Genomic DNA, 5,719 nt, shown 5'->3' with positions numbered 1-5,719 from the left:
GTTTATTTATTTATCTATTCATATATCTATGTATATATTCTGTATATTATATATATATATAGTTCCATCCCACATTCTATATACAATAAAATCTACAGAGCACTGCCTAGACTGCAATGCCAAGCTTCATCTAGGTTCCTAATACTAGCATTACAAAAGATTTCACTGCATTTCATATACCCCAGAGAATGATGACTTTTATATGCGAGGGATAAGACATAGCATCGTAAGAACACCCTCCAGTTATAACTCACAGATGAAAGATACCCAAACCGACATCTCAGACTGTGTACCACTTAAAAAGCATTCTAGTCTCATACTGTGCTGGCTTCTATTATAAACCATCACTATTTTGTTCCAAATTACTTATCTTGATTAAGTCATTGTATTCAAGAGTTGGAAGATGATGGAAGTAGGTGCAGAGAAACAAGGTTAAAACTTGTATCCTGACATTTCAGATAATTTAATCTCAAAAAAGGGCTACTTAAACTGTTTTTCCTGTTTCTAGATTAATTGTTGACATCAAATCGGAGACATCTCAACTTTCCCAAAGGCTCCTCATCCCAGTGTCAACACGAACGACAGTAAATCTGCTCTCTGTGCTACAGAGACTAAATTAATCTCTGCAGAGTTTTCATTCTAAACATTATAAGCCACCTGTGAGACACTGAGTATAATCAAAGAATGTGCCAAGAGTTCCCAAATATCCTAAAAATTCACCTTGAAGAACAATAAAATTTTGGAGTTAAGGTCATATATCAGCTTTAAAAATAATCAACACTCTCTAATCTTGGAAGTCAAAAATTGCAAAAATAAAAGCAAACAACAACAACAAAAAAGATAAATGGCTTCGTGTTAGATATCCATATTAACAAGGGAAAGAAATTATACATCCCTGTTGTGTTTGAGAATCACATTAGAAGGTGTGTTAGAATATACAATTACCTTCAACATTAGTCTCAAGCACAAAAAATAAATTAGATTCTTCCTTGTTCTTGTAACTTAAAGCTTTCTCAATCTATACAGTTACTGCCTTTTGGGTCACTTTTTAAAAGTTAAGAGAATGCATTCGAGAGGGAAAGATAAGGAGGTTGTTACTATCGCCAGTACAGTCAACACAGACAACTTCATATTGTTGTCATAATTTCTAAACAGAACATAATTTTAAAGTCTGAACCTTAATTTGGTTCATAAGTCTTTACTTAAAATATCTGACTGTATTATAAAATACTTCTCCCAGAATTCCATTTGTAAGTAGCAACAATAAATCTCACCTGTGTATCTCACGGTGGCTCCACCTTCTTCCCAGCTATCCTCAGAAGATGATCCCCGAACTACATCTTGCAGAATGGGATACAAGTTTTTAAAACTTGTATTATTTCTATATCTTATTTCTCATAAAACTTATAAAACACGTATGCTAAGGCTGATAGTGTACCTTTTGAACTGAGTATCAAATTGTCTCTTTCAATTTCATTTTAATGATGTGATGTAAAACTGTGTGATCTGTAAAGTGTTTCTTGGCTGAGAAAAGAATATGTCTGTGATATCCTTTACTATAAATAGATTTAAGTAGAGTTGGTATGTATGTATTTCCTACCCATCAAAATTACCTTAATGGATTTGGTCTTTAGAAAGCAAGGTGATTGCTTAGATGCAGGGCAAGGAGCTGAGTTTACCAATGGCCCTCCATCACAGTGTAATAGCTCAAAGGAAAGATATTAGATCTATTACTAATGATGAGTGTTAAAGTGTCCCCTGAGAAAAGCAAGCTGCTGGCTAGGTCTATACAACCAGCAGTAGGAACCTTTGCTCTCAGGGTTGTTAATCAGTAATATGGTACGCGTGCCAACCCACTCCCTCCCACAACACACATCAAGAGAAGAAAGAGAGAGATGAAAAGAGATTTCCATTTTGCTTTTATTTCTAAAGGTCTGTCAGCTTTGAAGGAAAAAGCGATGGCAGTTGCTGGAAGAGTTCCTTGTGCACCAAGTCATCCTCATCTCAGCAATACCAGTGATAGTTCCCTTACCTCCAAGCAGGAAAAAGTTCATACGTGCATACACGGATGCGCACACACATGCATGTACACATAGTAATTCACAATGAGGAAAAAGTCTTCTCTAAGGTGAAAAGGGAAAGGAATCATTTTTTTATTGCCAATTTCTCTGTATTTTGGAATTTTCAGAGATTGGAGGGTGTTGGCAACTGAAATTATTTTGTCTTGATAATTAATTCATTAAATAAATATTTATTGGGTGCTATTATATGCTAATGATCTTAACTTTCTCCTGTGGAATGTTTTCTTTCTTAGAAAATAAAATAATGTAATACCGTCTGCAGAAATGTCTCCCAGTCAGACAACAAACATATTCAGCACTAATGAAGTATCTTGTTCCAGTATACAAGCTTGTCATTCAGAAATGGCCAGTTGATAGAACTACAGAAGATGGTCTGCTTCTAAGCCACAGATGATTTATAATACAAACTAGTTATACCTCTTTAGATTACCACAGCTGTTATAAAAACAAGGAAATTTCTACAATATCTCAGGTGATGTCCGAGTCACGAAGGACCCATTAAAACTTTGTACATAGTTCTAACTGAAACTTCTTCCTCTATATCAAAATAACTAATATTTCCCATAATTTCCACATATTGTTCCTAGTGTTTTCCTTTGAGGCAACATAAACTATTCCAGTCCTCTACTGTTGGAATCATAATTACAGTTGGCATTTATTGGGTGTTTACTACGTATAGCTCCTTGTGCTAAATTCTTTATAGACATTATAATGTTATCTCCCTCTGTAAACACAGACCCACACCATCTTTATTCCAGGAAAAATAAACCAAGTTCTTACAGCTGTTTTTCATATGATTGTTTCCAGACCTTCCAACATTTTAATCACCCTCCTCTGGTCAGCTCCACTTTGTCAATGCCCCTTTGAAAATGTGTCACCTCTATCTAGTCACAATCTTCCAAATGTAAGTTAACCAGTTCCAAATATAGAGGACTATTATTTCCTTGGTCTGGAAAGGCTGTTTCTCTTAGTCTGGTCTAAGAAGATAGGGGTTTTTGTTTGTTCTGGGGTGGTTTGGGGTTTTTGTTGTTGTTGTCATTTTGTTTTTAGCAGATCATATGACTTTTTCATGTTGACTTTGCTGTCAACTGAAATCCTGAGACATTTCTTCATATAAACTGCATTTAAACCAAATCTCCACCACCCTATGCAGTTGATTTTTAATGTAAAGGAAATTTTACTTTGCATGTATTTATCCCAATTAAATTTATTATCTTCAATTCACTGTTTCTTTCAAGCTATCAAAATCTTTTTGAATTTTATTTCATCACTCAACACGTTAATTTCCTTTATAGCACCTGAAAATGAAGTAAGCAGGTCTTCTATGTCATCATCTAAGCTGATAATTTCACAAGTTGAATGGCTTCATGAACCATACCAGGTAAAACTTTTCCAATTAGTTCATTTGTGGGATATCCTTCAGGCCTTCAAAGAGGTATTAATCTACCTAATTATTTTTATCTCCTAGAATCTAGACCATTTTCTTGATCTTGTCCTCAATGATAGCCAGTAACTTTGTCAGCTGCTTGCTTGAATCCTGATGCATTCTTCCAATCTACCAGTTTGGAAACACATAAACGGAAAGAATAGTCATTGTAAGCCGTTCTTGGTGAACCCATATTGCTGGTAATTGCAACTTTCTTTCTTAACCTAACAGAAAATCTATCTCAAAATTCACTACAGAATCTTTCCAAAGATCAATGTAATTTAGGTTTTGTTCCTGAAATTCATTTTCTTCCCTGCCTCTATCCATGCACACTTTGTAAATATTGGAACAATATTTGCTTATCTTCTTAATACCTTTCTTTTACTCTCTAAGATTATTGACATTGGGGTTGGATTCTTAATTGCAGTCAGTGCAGTGGAATGAAACCTAGCTTTATCTGAGTCCCTGATTATCTGAGTTCCTGACTTAGATAAAGCAGGCAGGTACTTTTTTCCATTCTCTTATCTCTCTAGGAGCTCAAGTATGTCTTAATATTATTTTATCTATTATTTCCTATTTCCTATTATTTTATCTATTATTTCCTATCTTCACAATAACCCAAGGAGGCAGATTGGTCAATTATTTTTATTCTCCTTTCCTTAGAAGTCACCGAGACTCCAAAGTTGAGCATTTATTGAGTAACAAAGCTAGAACTGAACTCACTTGTCTTACCACAAAATTCAGTGCTTTTTAAACTACTTTTGGTGTCTCCTTTTTTTAACTTCCAGGCAAAATATGACCCTTTTAAGTAGATTCGTATGTTTTGTGTTTCAGGGGAAAAAAAAAAAAAAAAGGTCATTTTTAACTTCCAGGCAAAATATGACCCTTTTAAGTAGATCCGTATGTTTTGTGTTTCAGGAAAAAAAAAAAAAAAAAGGTCAAAGCTGTATAAACTTTATCCTTTTTATTTTTTTTTTAATGCCAGAATACTTGAATCCAAATTTATTGTCTGGTCCCTCAGCTCTGGCCCAGAAAATTAACTATTATTTATGTTTTTTCCTGTATGTTTTACTTATAAATGTCTTACTTTATGTGTTTCAATTGAGGGGAAAGAGGACTGTAGCATATAAATAAATAATTCATTTAGATTGGCTTTTTTTCCTTGGGAAACTCCACCACACACTAGTAAGCTTCTTCCTTCCTATAATCTAGAGAAATTTTATTGTCTACATATTTAGGAATGCCAGAATTGCTACCTTAATCCTCAAGCAGCTCTCTTGATTTCCCCATTAATCTGCTCTGCCATTTCTACCATAAGAAAAACATTTTACCACCCCTTAATAAAAGCAAGAAATTTACCTACAAAGATTGTACAGACAGATCAAAAATAAATAAATAAATAAATAACAAAAGAAGACAAGCTTTCAGATAATGGCAATGGTTGAAAATCTAACAAAAAAATTTGAATGTATATAAATGCATGTAAAGGGTTTATACTTTTAAGAATGTATTATCTTTGGTTTTCATTGGTTTTTCTTAGCTGTGCCTACATCAGAATTTTTTTATTTTTTTATTTTTTATTATACACCTTGTGGTTCTAAGGTCTTAAATCTGGTGCTTGATTTCTTTTATTATTTTTTCAAAGTCTTCGGCCATTATTTTTTCAAAAATTACTTCTGGCCTATTCTCTTTCTTCTCTCTTCAATCCTTCCAGATTCCCATAATATGTATGTTACCTCTTCTCACTATATCCTCTATATCTTTTAGCCACCTTATGTTTCTTCATGTTCGTTCTGGATATTTTCTTCTGACTTCTCTTCCAGTTTTCTAATTCTCTCTTTATCTATGTCTAATGTACAAACATGTTTATTGGTCTTAATTTTTATTTTTGTGTTGTTTATGATATTATACATTTTCCAGTTTTATTCTTAAATTCTCCATCTTGTCTTAGCATCTTGAATATTATAAGCACATTTATTTTAAATTCTGTGTCTGATAACTACAGTATCTATAGCCCCTGTAGGGCCTTTTCCTACTGTCTTTTTTTTTTCTGTTGGCTATTCTTCATAAAGTCTTATCACCTTGTGTGCCTATTTTTTATTTCATGCTACACACTGAAGTTACAGAACTGTTCATAGAACTAATTTGTAGCCAAGGGTGATGTTTCCTTTCTCCAAAGTTTTATGTATGCTAGTATCAGGTAGCTGGAGGT

The sequence above is a fragment of the Pteropus alecto genome, unplaced genomic scaffold (genome assembly GCF_000325575.1).
Source record: "Pteropus alecto unplaced genomic scaffold, ASM32557v1 scaffold196, whole genome shotgun sequence".
Classification (NCBI taxonomy): Eukaryota; Metazoa; Chordata; class Mammalia; order Chiroptera; family Pteropodidae; genus Pteropus; species Pteropus alecto.
The sequence above is the reverse complement of the archived record's forward strand: the minus strand, read 5'-3'. Positions refer to the sequence as shown.